This window comes from Sapajus apella, unplaced genomic scaffold (assembly GCF_009761245.1).
Source record: "Sapajus apella isolate SASKATOON/1434 unplaced genomic scaffold, GSC_monkey_1.0 scaffold1, whole genome shotgun sequence".
NCBI lineage: Eukaryota > Metazoa > Chordata > Mammalia > Primates > Cebidae > Sapajus > Sapajus apella.
The window spans coordinates 51,932,696-51,950,555 of record NW_022436941.1 but is presented as its reverse complement, the minus strand read 5'-3'; the positions used below and the strand labels follow the sequence as shown (position 1 = coordinate 51,950,555).

The following is a 17,860-nucleotide window of genomic DNA, read 5'->3' as shown; positions in this document are numbered from 1 at the left end:
CCAGAGCTACGTCGACCCCACGCCACGCTGAGGTGAAGATACGCAGGACGTCCTCTAAAGCAACTTCCGTGGGTGCCAGGTTATGGGCTGGGGGCGGTGCTGACCTTGAGAGCGCGTAGGAGGCGCAGGCGCAGCACAGGTAAGTGGGCGGGCGGAGCGCAGTGGCTGCGTTTGCGAGGACCCTGAGGTAGGTTGGGTGGTTTCAGCTGGTGCTCATCCTCTGTCTGAGAGGTGCCTGAGGAACACATTGGTGTGGGGAGCGGGAGGGGCGGCAGTGGGCCGCGCAAGGGAGTGAGGATGCGCGATGGAAGTCGGCTACAGACCCAGGTGATTTAGACGGAGTAAAGACCACGTTTGGCTGTCTTTTCCTCAGCTTAACTGACGCCTTCTTTTTACCCATTCGTTTTCCCGACTCGATCCCTTGTTGGCATATCCTCTTTTCCACAGACCTGTCCCTCTGTTGCTTCTGTTCCCTGCCTTAATGGGCACCCTAGCTCTATCCTCCCGCAGGGCAATGGCATCTTATAGTGAGAAGTTTCTTCGCTATTCACAGGTGCCAATTGAAGTCAGAAGAACATCTACCAAGAGCAGAGAAACCAGGAAGAAAATTCTGCCTGTTTAACACGTTCCAATATGGACGTTTTCCATCTAGATATATATATCAGATGCAAATAAGTGAAACCCCCATATACCTTTTAATTTTGTGTTTTTTCCAAACTCTGTTCCCTTCGACTTTTTCTGCCTTTTTGTTTAATTATAATGAGACATCGTACTGGAGACAGGCTTGAAATGGATGTACAGAATACTTTAAACCCAGAAATTTGTCTCATAACTTGGGGATCCTTACTTAGGTTGTAGCTATCAGTAATTTTATCCAGGAGGTCACTTTGTACCATAGTGTGACATTTTGTTACGAAATTGGAATTAGTAAGGGAAACTAAGAAGTTTTGGGAGAAATAAAAAAGGTTGAGTAGGCAGACGTAGTTATAGATATTAAGTTTTATCCTCCTTATCAAAGTACCTGGAGGGCGTGGTATCCAAGCTATAAATGGCCCAAAGACTCGAGGAATCGGAGTTCTCAGCCATCTAAAAGAAGCATGCACAGGGCAGTTGCTTTATATCAGGAAAGGGGACAGAGACTGAATGCGTGAGGCTTTTTTGTTTGTTTGTTTTATAAGTTTAAATTTTGTTTTGTGGGGGGGCGAACAGCATGACAATTAAAGAAGATCTAGGAATCATAAGTATTGACAGAACAACTGGAGGGTAGGTGGAACTGGAGAATAGTTTGTGAAACATCTTGCTGAGGATGAATCCAGAACTTCCTGAAGGGTTCCTCTTCTGCTGTGTAGGGACAAGGTTGTAAATAGACAAGCCACAGGGTATTCTGCAAATGCTAAGTGTGGTAGAGAGGGGCTGGAATTGTCTGTTGGTGTATCTGTGGGAGGCAGCTGCTATCCTTGGAGAAGAAAACGTGGAGAAGGTAAGTGGCTGTCAGCCTGTTAGAGACAACACATTCTGTGAAGTTTCACTCTTTCATTTCTGGCACTGTGGTTCTTCTGTCTATCCTAAACCTGGCAGTCTCATTGAGGTTCACAAAGTATCTCCCTCTATGTGACAGTAAAGCTAGAATTATCAGGATGGAATCCATTCCTGCTAGAGTAAAACCATGAAAAGAAATTGCAGTTTTTATTATCTGCTTGTCATTTTTAATAGATCACAGAGTTCTGTGTTCCTTATTTAGTGTATGGCAAGTTGATAAATAACTCTTGGTTAATATTCTTAAACGTTCTGTTTCACACGTTTCTCTCTATTACATGTGAAAAATATTTTTAATGCTTAAAATGCATATATGTTTTAAGGTAGTGCCACCCAGTCTTTCTTATTTTGTAGAATAATATTGTTAGCTATTGGTTGCCTGCCTTAAAATAGAATAATTTCCATTTCCATTACTTAAAATAGTGGGTATCTTTGACAAAGTTACAAAGAAAGGGGACAATAATGAAAGGGACGAAAAGATAGAGAATGGAGATTAAAAGAAATTCAGTAGTTTCAGCAAGGAAATTAGGAGCATAATCTTTGAGAAAAGTCTTGGTTGCTTCCATTCGGGCTTTATCATCAGTTGAAATTTCCTGAGTGAGAACTATTCTCAAGTGCTTTCAAGACCAACAAAAAGTTACGACACCCACACTGACCTGAAACTCTTTCAACCCTTAAGATAATATCGCTTTTTCGCAGTTCAGTCCATATTTTTTTGCAAAATGTTATTAGCTTTTTTTTAAGACATTTCTGCTTTTTCTGAACAAGTGTGTCATATGCTTTCATTGTAATTGTTCTTTTTTTTCTAACGTATACTGTTTTCCTAATTAGACTATAAATTCCTCCAGAGCTGGGACCATGTTTTGTTTTCCCGCCTTTCCCTTAAGAAATATAATTTGAATGAATGTTGTAAACAGTTACTTCATTTAAATTGCCCTTAAAATGCTTTACAGCAAAGATGTTATTTGTAGTAATACCTGTAATGGTAAAAAGTTTGTTGCGGTATTACGTACAATAATAAGATTGATCAATTGTTATATATGTTTAGTGGAATATTATCTAGCTCTTTTTAAAAGCCATTGGTCTAGTCTTTCTAATGGAAAATGTTTATTTTCTAAGTTAAAAGAGCATTTTAGGCCATGCACAATGACTCACTACTGTTATCACAGCACTTTAGGAGGCTGAGGTTGGAGGATCACTGGACCACAGGAGTTAGAGACTAGCCTAGGCAATATAGTGAGAGCTCATCTCTACAAAAATTTAAAAATTAGCTGACTGTGATGTGTGTGCTGGTAATTCCAGCTACTCAGGAGACTGAGGTGGGACAATCACTTGGGCCTAAGAGGTAGATGCTGCAGTAAACTGAGATCACACCACTGCACTCCAGCCTGGGCAACAGAGCAAGATCCTGTCTCAAAAAACTAAAAAGCATTGTGTAGACTGCATGTTTGTGTCCTCTCTCCCCCCACACAAAATTTCATATGTTGAAACCCTAATCCCCAATGACATGATATTAGAAGGTGGGGCCTTTGGGGGACAATTAAGTAATGAGAGTGAACCCCTTATGGAATTAGTGCCTTTACAAGAAGAAATACTAGACAGGTTGCTTCCCCTCTTTGCTCTTCACCATGTGAGGATACAGCAAGAAAACAGACAACTAACTACAAATCAGGAAGGGGGCCTGATTTGTGCCAATCATGCTGACACTCTCTTCTCTGATTTCCTAGCCTCCAGAACTGTGAGAAATAAATTTCTGTTGTTTAAGTCACCCAGTTTATGGTGCTTAGATTATACCAGCCCAGATTAAGACAGCAGGATGCAAAATTGTGCCCAGTATGATTGCTTTGACATGAAAAAAATCCTAAGCGCAGAGAGTAAAAAGTAACCAAAATATATCAATCACCACTGCTAGCATTGACACTCTAAAACAGCTTTTCTATATTGAGGGATTTTTTTTTTTTTAACTTAATACTGAGCATAGTGGCTCATGCCTGTAATCTGAGCACTTTGGGAGGCCAAGTCAGGCAGATCATTTGAGGTCAGGAAGACCAGCCTGACCAACATGACAAAACCCCATCTCTACAAAAAATACAAAAACTAGCTGGGCATGGTAGCACACCCCTGTAGTCCCAGCTACATGGGAGGCTGAAGTGATAGGATTGCTTGGACCTGGGAAGCGGAGGTTGCAGTGAGCTGTGATTGCACCACCGTACTCCAGCCTGTATAACAGAGCAAGACTCCATCTCAAAAATAAATAAATAAATAAGGATTTTTTTTTTTTTGGTTTTCAACATTGCATTATGCTTTTTAACATCTATATTACTCTCATCTTTCAGGCTGGAAAAAAAAATGTTTTAAATGTTATTCTGAAGTACATTGCAACCTTTAACAATTCAGTAGACTTCCTCTTAATGTTTATTTTCATGTAGCTTACCACAGTTATGTTTAGGAATATGCCACATGTCTGATTAATTGGTGAAATATCCCTTGCAATTTTACACAGGTTGTACAATGCACATTTTCAAGGACCACTAACGTACGTAATAGGAACTTGACTCCATTTGATATTTTTTGGCATCAAGAAAGTCTTTAAACAACCATTGCCACCAACAGCAATAAAAAGACAAAACAGTCTGAAAGTATCTGTTTAAAATTTTAATTAGCTTTATTCATTCATTAAATATTTTTTGAATATGAAATTATCAGTCACTCTTCTACACTCTCAGGAAATAGTAAATAAGCAGATATTTTCTCTATTGTGAGGAAATTTTCATTTTAGTAGCAATAAACCATAAATTAACTAAAAATAGAAGATAGTGGTAAGTACTAGGCATGAAATTCAAGCATGACTATTTTAAATTAGGTGATTAAGGAAAATAAAGTACCATGTAAGCTGCTATGTAAATGACAAGAAAATCCAGCTTTGTAAAACTCTGGGGAACCGTTGCTTGCAAGAAAGGACAACAGTGCAAAAAATCTAAGGCATGATCTAGCTTAGAATACTTCAGGAGCCAAAAGAAAGCCTGCATGATTGGAGCATAGTGACTTAAGAGGAGAATACTGTAACTTTGGAGGCATAGGAAAGGGCTAGATCATGTTACCTTTGAAAGACAGGAAAGAGTTTAGGTTTTATTCTTTGTGCAAATGTAAAAAAAATTAGAACATTTTAATACAAAGAGTGATAAAATAATTTTTTAAATACACTTTGATAATTTGTTTTTTAATTGGAATATCTAGTCTGATTACATGTAACATAATTACTAACATATTTGGATTTAAATTTGTCATTGTTCCTTTTCTATTTGTCTCACCTCTCCTATGTTTATTTTCTCTTTTGACTTTTGGATTTCTTTTTTAATTCAGCCTGTAACACCTGGTGTTCCGCGGCAGACTCTCATCCAACTGCCAATCACCCCAACCCTGCTTAGCTTCTCAGATCAGAGGAGAACAGGCATATTCAGGGTGGTATGGCTGTAGACCTTTTAGATTATTTTTAATTATTCCATTTTTCTACCCCACAAGCTTGACAGATATCTTTTAGTATTCTTTTTACTATTCACCTCAGGTATTAAAACATGGAACTTGGGTTTATCATCTTCTAAGATAATTTGGTATTATACTTCTTCCAGGACAATGTAAGGACCTGAGAACACTTCATTTACTGCCCCACTCCATATTACATACTTTGTATATTCTTAATATGTATTTCCTAAATTTTCATTTATTTTTTAATTCTCATTATTTAAATCCTCACTTAAATTCTCATTATTTAAAGAATTTAAATTATAAGAATAAATTTTATTATTATAGTATTATTCTCATTATTGTTTTTTATACAATATATAGTTTCCCAAAGATTTACTTTTATTGTGTTTTGTGGTTCCTGGAATCTCAGCTTCCGTCTGAGATCTTATTTCTTCTTCTTGAAGGACATACTTTAATATTTCTTTAAATGTCTACTGGTAACAAATTCTTTCAGGTTTTCTGTCCTGAAACTGTCTTATTTTACTTTCATTTTCTAAGAACTTTTTGCTGAATTAGCAGCTATCTTATCATTTCAAAGATAGATTTTATTCATTCTGGCTTCCATTGTATCTTATGAGACATTATGTCCATTTTATTTTTCCCTCTTCAAAAGCGATCTCTTTTTTTGCATGGCTGCTTTTAAGAGGTTTGTCTTAAGTTTGACGTGCTGACATGTTGCTTTTTTGTTTGGTTGTATTTTTTGTCTTCTTTTTTTTTTCTCTTTGAGATCTGTAATGTTTCTTGAATCTGGATGTGATGTCCTTAGACTGTTTTAGAAAATTCTCAGCTCTGTTTCATCAGACATTGCTTCTGCTTTCACTCTCCTTTCTCCTCTTCTTTTGGTACTCCACTTAACATGTGTATTTGACAATTTATTTTGTCCCTTGTATTTTCCATTTGTTTTCTTCTCTCTGTTTCATCCTGAATATTTCTTCTTAACTTTCAGTTCACTATTTTCTTTTAATAGTAACTAATCTGTTAAAAATTTCTGTTGAAACATTTATTTTAGTTATATTTTTGGTTGTTATCAGTTCAAACATTTCTACTTGATTCTGTTTTATTGTTTCCAGTTGTTTGCCAAATATCTCTATCTTTTATTTCCTGAAACATTCTAATCATAATTACTGTAAAACCTGTATCTAATAACTATGGTCCCCGCTATTATCTGACACTTCATGTTTCTTGTTGTTACCACATTGTCTTGCTTTTATGTCCCTTATTTTATGTTATTTTATATTATTTGCTTATTTTATAAACATAATAAGTATATAAAACTTTGTTTAGGTTATGTTTTAATTGAATGTCAGAACTGTTTTGATTGAATTATTTATGAGGAAACTATACTTTGTAGTCCAATATGATGGTATTTTCTAAAGAAAGTATTTATGTCTTCTGGCAGGACCTTTGGACACTAGTAATCCAAGATCATCTTCATCCAGTTAGTGATAGATATAATTACAATATAGGCAGGACTACTTCCAGTTCAACAGAAATTTCTCTCAGAGTATAGACCTCTGAAGTCCCAACTCAAGCATGCAGAGTTTACCAGAGCGGGCTTTAAACTCCAGTTTTTATTTTTTTAATTCTATGAGTTAGAAGCTCTGTACACCTTTTCAGCCATCATCTCATGAATCAGAAGATACTCCAGAGGAAAAGCTACTATAAATGCTGCATTCAACAACTCTGTTTTTCCCTTCTGAATATTTCATTGTCTTATGCTCTCAGATGTTTGTTTTATATTTTGTCCAAGCTGAGGGTGGTGGTTCACGTCTGTAATTTCAGCACCTTGGGAAGCCAAGGTGAGAGAACCCCACCCTTAAGGCCAGGAATTTGATACCAGCCTAGGCAACATAACAAGATCCTTGTCTCTTGAAAAAATAATAATTTTATATATAATATATTTTATATATATATTATGTGTATATATATATATCCCAACTCTTCTAATTGTTCTTCAGAAGAAAGAGGTATAAATTAGCTAACCCATCATTACCAAGAGTAGAAATTTAAAAAAAAAAAAGTACATCTTAACTGTTTACAAAAATTAACCATATAAAAGTCTTAAAATTTCAAAAGATTGCCTTCACTTAGATCATTTTTTGTAATCGCAGTATAATTAAGTTAGAAATCAAAAATGCCAACTCTAGAAAACCTCATATATTTAGAAAATAATCCACTTGATGGGTGAAATTCAAGATTCTCATTGATAAATAGAAAATACACGTTCAGAACTGAACAAAGACAAAAATACTGTATTATTTACACCTGTAGAATGTAGCTACATTACTTTCAAGAAAATTGAAAGCCTTAAGTGCTCAAGGAAGACTGAAAATTAAAGATTAAATAGTCTAACCTCAAGGATTAGGAAAGAATGGAAGATAGAAGGAAAAAATAAAGTTTAAGTAAATAAAGGAAACAGAAAGCAAATAGTCAATACAGAGGCTTAACAAAAGTTGTAAAAAGAATTTATTTTTTACTTGATACTTTGTACATATTTGTGGGAATAAATGTTTTGCAAAGTCTTGTATAATGATCAAATCAGAGTACCAGTGTATCCAAAAGTTGTACCTTTTTTTTTTTTTTTTTTTTTTTTTTGAGATGGAGTTTCACTCTTATTACCCAGGCTGGAGTGCAATGGTGCTATCGCAGCTCACCGCAACCTCTGCCTCCTGGGTTCAAGCAATTCTCCTGCCTCAGTCTCCCGAGTAGCTGGGAATACAGGCATGTGCCACCATGCCCAACAAATTTTTTAATATTTTTAGTAGAGATGGGATTTCACCATGTTGACCAGAATGGTCTCGATCCCTTGACCTCGTGATCCTCGGCCTCCCAAAGTGCTGGGATTATAGGCATGAGCCACCTTGCCCAGCCAAAAGTTGTATCTTTTAACAAACTAAGAACATTGACAAACCTTTGGCAGGATTAGCCAAGAAAGAAGAAGACACAAAGATTATTAAAAGTGAAAATGGGGACATTGTTACAAATGCCATAGAGAATTAATGAGAAATCATGAATAACTTCATAATAAATGGGAAAATATAAATGAAGTAGGCAGTTCCAGAAAAATGTAACTTTTCAAAAGTCAGCAAGTAATGGAAAATGTAAATTGTGGGATGTCAATATAGGAAATCATGATCGCTGGAGACTTTTGCCAAACCTTCAAAGACAGATCATTTCAATTTTATGATCAAGACCATTCCACAGTATATGAGACTGCCTCTTATCAAATTTAAAATATTTTATTAGGCTTCTGTAACCTTGCTGTTAAATTTGATAAGAGCAGTAAGAATTAGAACCCTGTCATATTCGCAGAGAAAGACAAAAATTCTAAATAAAACAGACCTTAGAAAATGTGTTTTTTTAAAAAAGATAATATATCATGATCAGGTTGAATTTAACCCAGGAATGTATTTTATTATATTAAAAGATTAGAGGAGACTGATCGCTGTGGCTCACAGCTGTAATCGTAACACGTTAGGGGGCTGAGGCAAGTGGATCACCGGAGACCAGCCTGGCCAACATGGTGAAAGCCCATCTCAACTAAAAAAATACAAAATATTAGCCAGGCTAATTTTCGATGGAGGACACCTATAATGTCAGCTGCTCAGGTGGCTGAGGCAGGAGAATCGCTTGAACCTGGGAGACGGAGGTTGCAGTGAGCCGAGATTGTGCCACTGCACTCCAGCCTAGGCAACGGACCAGGAGAAAAACTACCTAGTTATCTGAACAGATGCAGGAAAAGAGAAGTATCTGAAAAAAATAACAGACATGGATAAAACCTTTGGGCAAATTAGAATTGTGTAGAACTTCCTTAAGCCAATAAAACCTACAACAACATAACATTTTAAGGTGAAGTATTTGAAGCAATCCCTTAGAGTCAGGAACAAGTACTACATTGGAGATCCTAGCCAGAATTATAAGGCAAGAAAAACAAAAGATTAAAAATTGGAAATAAACATGACTTAGTCTACAGATAAATTATTATTAAAGAGCTTTGCAAGGATTCTGGATATACTATTGATATGGTTTGAATCTGTGTCCCCACCCAAATCTCATGTTGAATTGTAATCTCCAGTGTTGGAGGGGAGGCCTGGTGGGAGATTGGATCATGGGGATGAGCTTCTCATTAGTAATTTAGTACCATCCTGTTGGTGCTGTCCTTGAAATAGTGTGTTCTCATGAGATCTGGTCGTTTGAAATTGTGTGGCATCTCTCTTTCGCCCATGCTTCCCCTTTGCCTTCCACCATGATTGGAAGCTTCCTGAAGCCTCCCTTGAAGCAGAAGCCACTGTGCTTCCTGTACAGCTTTTGGAACCATAAGCCAATTAAACCCCTTTTCTTTATAAATTACACAATCTCTGGTATTTATAGCAATGGGAAAACAGATTAATATGACTATCAATATGCAAAAGTGAATTGCATTTCTCTCCAGCAGAAATGAACTGTTAGAAAATGTTTTTTGTAATACACTATTTACTATATTCCTTTAAAAATATAAATCACGCCGGGTGCGGTGGCTCAAGCCTGTAATCCCTGCACTTTGGGAGGCCGAGGCGGGTGGATCACGAGGTCAAGAGATCGAGACCATCCTGGTCAACATGGCGAAACCCCGTCTCTACTAAAAATACAAAAAATTAGCTGGGCATGGTGACGCGTGCCTGTAATCCCAGCTACTCAGGAGGCTGAGGCAGGAGAATTGCCTGAACCCAGGAGGCGGAGGTTGCGGTGAGCCAAGATCGCGCCATTGCACTCCAGCCTGGGTAACGAGCGAAACTCCGTCCCAAAAAAAATAAAATAAAATAAAAATAAAAATATAAATCACCTATAGGTAGCTTAAAAGGTGTAGTAGACCTCTATAGAAAAAGAATTAAAAAACTTTGACAGACATTAAAGAATGTCTGATTTTAAAATTGCTACGTTCAATTATTAAAAGACTCGAGTTAAGATGGCAGTTCTCCCCTACACAGTGAAATGAGTTTTTCAAGGAGCTTGACAAACTGATTCTGAAGTCTGTATGACAAAGAGCAGAATTCACGATCCTTCAGAAGCAGATTTAAGATAGAATTGACTTGTAGACATTCACAACAGCAAAAAAAACTCAGATATCCGTGAAAAGATAAAATGTTTATCCATGAAAAGATACACAAAAAGTGATGCATTTATATAATGGAATATATTTGGCCACAAAAATGAACGAAGTACTGATACCTGCTATAACATGGATAAACTTTGAAAACATTATGCTGAAATAGAGAAGCCAGTCACAAAAGACCACATATGATTCCATTTAAATACAATGTCTAAAGTAGGAAATGTATTGAGACAATAGATTTGTGGTTGTTTAGGGTTTGCAAAGTTTGGGGGTATGGGGGCCCAAGTAGTGATAGCCAAAGGGTGCAGAGTTTCTTTTCAAGGAAATAAAAAAAGTTCTAAAATGTATAGTTGCATATTTCTGTTGGTATACTAGAATCCATTCAATTGTGCACTTTAAATGAGTAAATTGGTATGTGAATTGTGCCTCAATAAATCTGTTAAAACTATAGTAATTAGGGTATTGTAATACTGGCTTAGAGATAGAAAAATTGATGTATAAGGAATCTTGATTGTGAGGACTCCTGATTTATGATAGAGATGGCATTGCATACCAGCAGGGAAAACAAGAGCATTTCAATAAGTGGTGCTGGATATTCATATGGAAGAAAAATGAAATTGGTCATCCCTACCTAACACCATATAGAAAAAGTAGTTTCAGATGACTTTAAGATGTAGGTGTGAAAGAAAAACATATTAAACCTTCAGAAGAAAGATTGCAAAAATATATTATGATCTTAGGGAAATGTAATATGCAAAAATAAAAACATGCATTCAAATACATTAAGGTTTTTAAAAACTCTGTAAAAGACACCATAAACTCTTGGAATAGTGATTAATTTCAGTCATGCACAGGAAGATGAGCCTGGAATACTTCATTGTGCAAGATAGCAAGGAAGCTATCATAGACTCCTAGGGTGTCATCTCAAATGGACTCAGGAGACAACTGAAAAGCATTCCTCTGGCCATAGATGAGACCATTTGAGTATCAAGGACAGTAAATGTAATTGATTGGAATGTATCAAGTGTCTTTAAATCTATTAGTTCACAATGATTGTAAAACAAACAGCATATACTTGGTCAACAGAAGCCAGTTTTTTTTGTTTGTTTTGTTTTGTTTTTTTAAGTAAGTAGGCACTTATCCTGCTTTTTCTATGTGAACTGTTGGTAACCAAACAGTAGATGAGGATAGGTTTCTCTTAAAACATGTATTCCAGCTAATAAGTGGAAGAATTATAGAATTTGAAAATTGCCATTTTGAAATTCCTAATGAATAAATGGATTTATTTATTGTATGTCAACAGATGCTAACATGACAGACAAGAAAACATACGCTTCTTAATGGAAAAACACTGCTACTGATTTAAAAATCTTAAAAAAATTTGACCCTGATACTAATCAGGTCTTTAGATCCATTCAACTTACAGGAGATATAAACACCAATGAAACTTAAGCCAATGAAACCTACAACAACGTAATGTTTTGGAATGGAAAATATAAATGAAAAATCCAATCGTGGAGAGTATCAGGACAAATTAATTTCAACAAATGTGTTGCTGGAGAAAGGGAGAGGGAGAAGGGCAAGTGGGGAAAACCATAGATTACAAAAGACTTACTTCAATATGAAGCAGCCTGTGAACTTGCATTAGTTATCTTACTGCGTAACAAATTACCCTAACTTAAACCTAAAAATATTTATATACTTTCTTAGAGTTTGGGGTCCAGGGGTAGCCTAGCTAGGTATTTTGGCCCAAGGTCTCATAAATTTGCAGTCAAGATGTTGGTTGGTCTGTAGTTTTCTGAAAGTTTTACTGGTGTTAAGAGGATCCACTTCTCAGAGGACTCATTCATAGAGCTGCCTGAGTTTTCTCACAATATGGCAACTAGCTTTCTCCAGAACAGGGGATCCAAGAGATAGGACAGAAACCATGATCACTCAAAGTGATATACCATTACTTCTACTGTATACTGTTAGTCATAACCCTGATAATATATGGGAGGAGATTACACAAGGGCATGAATACCGGGAAACTGGCTGTCACAATTTGGCCCCAATGATTGACAGGTCTTGATTCGCAAAATACATTCATCCCCTCCAAAAGCTCTCATCTTATTATACCATTAATTCAAAGCCTAGAAATATAAATCAGGTCCAGTTATGTATAACACTCGTAGGTGTACTTAAGTACAGCTCCTTAAGAAGAGCTCTTTTTGATCTGAAGACCCAAACGCTAAAGACATAGCCTCTGCTTCCACATGAATAGGATAATAAATGTAGACATGTATATTTAAAAAGTGGGAACACTGGAGGTACATAGGTTCACAGAAATTCTGAAACCCACCTGGGCACAAATTGGCAGTTCCTTGGTTAGGATTCGAGGCCTAGAATTTTCTTAGCTCTGCCTTCTGGTATTTTGGACTTACTCATTGAGTCACCCTTTCTTTTGCTTGTTTACAGTTCTGCTTACTCTCTACCTATAGAAGCTTGGATGTCCCACAAGCCTCTTTTCATATGGTACTCTGTGCCTTTCAGTTCAGGCTGGCAGTATTCCTGCTAATAGACTTCTCTTAAAAACTTTTTGGCTCACTTGTGAATTTTGAGTGTAAGTTCACTCCATTAGACAAAAGCAACAAACACACATCTCTTCCACATAAACTTTTTTCTACCTCAGGCTTTTGCCAATGAAAACACCCTTAGACTTTTTAAAAAACCTGTGATGTTATTCAGAGATTTTCTGAGACACATCTTTTGTCTGAATGAAAATACTCTGAGGCACATCTTAAGATCTTTCTGAGGTATTAAGGGACTTTATAACCTCAACTTCATGTTTCATTGGCAGTGCCCTGGATTTGCTTTTTGCTCAGAGACATTCCCTAATTTTAGTATCATTTGTCATCTGCACAAGCTGGGAATCTTCAAATCCAGCAAGTTTTGACTTTTTTTTTTTTTTTTTAATAGAATCAGGTTTTTGCTTTGTTGGTCAGGATGACCTTGGACTCCTGGCTTCAAACATTTCTCCCACCTCAGCCTCCCAAGGTTCTGGCATTTTAGGCATAAGCCACCATGCCCAGCCATGACTCCTTTTTGTTTAACAGTCCTTCCTTTGACTTTCTTTCTCCTCACACATTTTACTATAAGCAACAAGAAGAAAAACCACATGAAATATTTAACATTGATTTTTTGATATTTAACATTTGGCTGGCTATCTCCTTTGTTAGATCAACCAGTTAATTAGGCATATTTTCTTCTTTGCACATAGCTGTGAGTAATGAATTTGCAAACTTTTTGCTACTATGTAACAAGGATCTCCTTCCCTCCAGTTTCCAGTAAGAGTTTTCTAATCTGTTAAGATGTCACCTGCAGCCTCCTCAAAGTTATCTATTATGCTTCTATAAATGTCTTCAAGGCTCTTCAAAGTTTTATTAACACTCTCCTCCAAGTTGTACCTTCTGCTCACTGCCAGTTCCAAAACCACACTTAAACATTTTAAGTTTTTGTTAACACCCCACTTCCAAGTATCGAATGTATACTAATTTTCTATTGCTGCATAACTGCCTCAAAATATAATATGTAAAGCAATAAATATTCCTTATCTCATGTAGTGTCTGAAAATCAAAAATCCAGAAGCAGCTTAGCTGAATGGTTTTGGCTCAGTGTCTCTTGTGAAGTTATCAGTCAAACCACCACTTGAAATTGCAGTCATCTGTTGTTTTAACTAGTACTGGATGATCTATTTTGACATGCTATTGGCAGGATGCTTTAGTTCTTCACTGGCTATTTAGCAGAATACCATGCTTCCTCACCACATGTACCTCTTCATAGAGCTTCCTGGCTTCCCATAAAACAGGTAAATTTCTTTCTCTCGCCGAGAGAGAAAGAAGCAGAAGCCACCATGTCTACAAGTCCTTTTCGATGTAGTCCCCAAAGTGACATATTATTGCACAGATATGTGACCCACCTGTCAGTCACTGATATGGTTTGGATGTGTGTCCCCTCCAAATCTCATGTTAAAATGTGATTCTCAATGTTGGAGGTGGGGCCTGGTGAGAGGTGTTTGGTTCGTGAAGGTAGATCCCTTATGAATAGCTTGGTACTGTCCTTGCTGCAATGAGTGAGTTCTCAGTATGTGAGTTCACACAAGAGTTGATTGTTTAAAAGGGCCTGTCATCTCTTATGCTTTCTTTCCCACCATGTGATACGCTGCTCCCCTTCCCTTCTCCCATGATGAAAAGCTTCCTGAGGCCCTCACCAGAAGATGCTTGTGCTGTGGTTCTCCTACAGCCTGCAGAACTGTGAGCCAAATAAAGCTCTTGTCTTTATGAATTACCCACCCTCACGTATTGTTTTATAGAAACATAGAACAGGCTAACACAAGACGCACACACCAACCCAGATGCAGTATGAGAAGGGATTATTGGGTGCCATTTTGACGGTTGTCTACCACAGGATTTTATCTGTATCATGATTCAAATTTCTTCTTCTTAAAGAGCACATTAACAAAATGTTGAGTAATAAAACAATTCACAAAAGAATTCTACAATAGGATTCCACTTATATAAAGGACCAATGAAAGTAAATATCTTCAAAGTACAAACATAAGACGTAAATCTATAAATTAAAGCAAAAGGATGGTAAGCACAAATTCAAGACAGTGATTTCCTCTAGCTACAGAGGGAAGGGGATGAAGTAAGGAAGGAGTGAACAAGAGTATGATAATTGTATGTATTGGTTTGGCCACACAGTCCGGGTTTGCCTAGCACAGGTCTAATTTGCTGATTTCCTGGTGTAATGACTAACATCACTGTCACTCCCAAAATTGTTACTGTTTGGATAATAAATTATATGCATCCCTTTTACAGTAAAAGTAACTTTCTTCTCCTTAAACTGGATGGAAGGCATGTGGGCTTTATCATTCTTCTTTATATCATACATGTATTTTTAAAATGTCATTTAAAACTATTCAGTATTTTAAAATATAATTAAAAACTTTAATCAGTGACAAGACAGTAAAACAAAGTTAGTATTTAAGATAAATAAATGTAGATAGGATCCCAATGAAACTCTTTTCATCGGGGTGGATACAGGGATAAATACCATACTATATGCCTGGCATTGTATTAAGCTTGTTACTGATATTAAGCTTGTTACTGATATTACTTCATATTTATAGCAAGACTTTTAGGTAGGTATTATTATCTCAATTTTACACATGAAGAATCTGAGACACAAAGATTATGTATAATTTAACCAAAGTCATATCATATGTGACAGGGCAGAATTTTAACCCAAGCAGTGTGATATCAGACTACATGCTTTTAACTACCGTGCCAGAGTCTGTAACGGACCTTCTTAACCTTTTTTTGTTTGTTTTTGCCACGGATCCCTTTGACAGTCTGGTAAAACCTATAGAGTCCTTATTAGAGTGATATTTTTTTGTACATCAAATACAATGCACAAGATTATAAATAAAATCAATTATACTATATGGTAATAAGAATATTTAACAAATGTATACTATAGATGTGCTTTTTATTAATGCATTAAGTAGTTAAATAATAAAATCTAACAGGCCTCATGTACAATTTTGAAGTAATACTAATTGTATCTTCAGATATCTACAAATATAATAATGTGATAGGAAAATGTGATTTTTACAATTGAAAAAGTCACCAAAATACTTGGAATGACACTGGGGTTTTTTGCATATGTTCACAATGAAAAGAAATACTAAATCTTAAAAGCTTGCAAAAATTTTAAGTATAATATTTTCCAACCCCAATTCCTGGTCCTCTACTTTATGATCTTATTTCATAGGCTTTCTGACATCTTTCGCTTCAAAGAAGTCATAATCCCCATTCCATTTCCTATTTTCTGCTTTGAGATTACACTCAAGACGTGATATACAAATAGATTAGTTTATCAGAAAATATTTTTCCACACGGCAAACTTGAGTGGGGGCTAACAAATGGGAATGTGCTAAAATAGCCATGTGTACATATAGACAGTGGGAAACGTGGAACTGCATTAGTGTTTTATACAGAAGATTTAAAACTAATTTCAGCTGTGCATTGTGGCTCGGACCTATAATCCCAGCACTTTAGGAGGCTGAAGTAAGAGGATCGCTTAAGGCCAGGAGTTTAAGACCAGCCTGGACAACATAGTGAGACCCCCATGTCTCACTAAAGTTACAGAATTAGCCAGGCATAGTAGCTCACAACCAGGAGGATGGCTTGAGCCTGGAAGGCTAAGGCTGTAATGAGCTACGATCATGTCACTGCACTACAGCTTGGGCAACAGAGTGAGACCCTGTTTCAAAAAAAAAAAAAAACTGGTTTCAAGCATTCATTGCTACTTTGCAATTCTCCATAAAGGAATTATTGTTGATAACACAATGCCCTCAGTACACTATTTGTTAATACCTGTAGCAATGCAACAATCAAAAGAGAAAATTTAACAGGATCATGTTAAAAGTTTATTGGGCTAAAATCAAATCATCTGACAAGTTTTTGACTTGCCTTTCTCATGATTTAATGTCCCAGCAGAGCAACTGGGGAACCTAATTCTGACCAACAAGGAGGAATTGCTTGGCTAATTGGAAGTGACAGAAACCTTGGGAGAAAGCAACCACATACCAAGGATAATTATAAAAAGGTAACATGGGCCCTAAAGGATAGTGTCAAGAAACCTGAAACCCCAAATGAGATGAGACTTGCAAAAAATGCTAAGGGAGGATGAAGAACAGGCCTTTTAAAATTCTGCTCAGAACCAGAAGATGATCAAGAAAGGGAAAAGCCCACTAGCAGCTTCTAGTGTAAGGTTAGAGCTGACAGAGAAAGAACTCCTTAATTGTTATTTGCTTCATTCTCGACAAAGGAAACTAGAAAAGTGGGTTGACATAATAGAAAGAACATGTGTTCATGGAATAAGGCAAACCTGGGTTTAATTCTGTTTCAACACTGTTAAACAAAATTTATGGGAGGCTGTTGTTTTGGATTGGGCTCCTGTGCTAGGCCCCTCTAGACCAAACCAAAATGGAGTCACTCATAAAACTCCGGGTCACCAAACCAAAACTAAGTTGTTTATCTGACCTTCCAAGAAATCGGGAGAGAGAAAACAACCAAATCTTCCAACAGGCAGTTTTAGTCAGCATGATAAGGAAGGTTTCTCTTTTTTAATCCTATAAGGAAAGTAACTTTTTGAAATGATCAATACACTTTTTATTCCTTAGTTCTGCTTTCTTTAGCAGAACTTTTCTGCCCACTTCTTCTGCTCAAATAGTTACCATGTCTGGTTAATTATTGAAACACCTATTCTATTTTATAGAACGAGATGCTGCCCAATTCTAAAATCACTAATAAAAATCAATTAGAACTTTAAATTTGCTGTAATTTTGTCTTTGACAACATTACTAGTTATATTACTCCGGGTATCTTTTTCCTTATCTGTAAAATGGACATAGTGATACATTTCCCATAGAATTTGTCCCATTAATAGAAGTAATATATTCAAAACACTAAGCCAAGCTCACAACCAATAGCAACTTGTTAATATTACTCAAAAGCATAGTGTAGATATTGACAGAAAGCAATACTGTTCCTAATTAGGGGAAGAAATCCTAAGAGAGTACCTAACAGTTTGAATTTAGATTATAACATTTTCTCTGAGTGTTTTGCATTACAGGATTTGGGGGAAAAAGTACAAATGGGA

General features: G+C 36.4%; 1 long non-coding RNA gene across 2 annotated transcripts; it reads left to right on the top strand.

Annotated features, from left to right (window-relative positions):
• The first annotated feature begins 17 nt into the window (after positions 1 to 17).
• Positions 18 to 17,086, top strand: LOC116550531. Of its 2 annotated transcripts, none has more exons than XR_004268478.1 (3): positions 18 to 187; positions 554 to 1,480; positions 16,696 to 17,086. It is a non-coding gene; the product is annotated as an uncharacterized LOC116550531 (long non-coding RNA). The 2 variants fall into 2 exon arrangements; XR_004268479.1 differs by having other exon boundaries at positions 16,693 to 17,086.
• Positions 17,087 to 17,860: the final 774 nt, after the last annotated feature.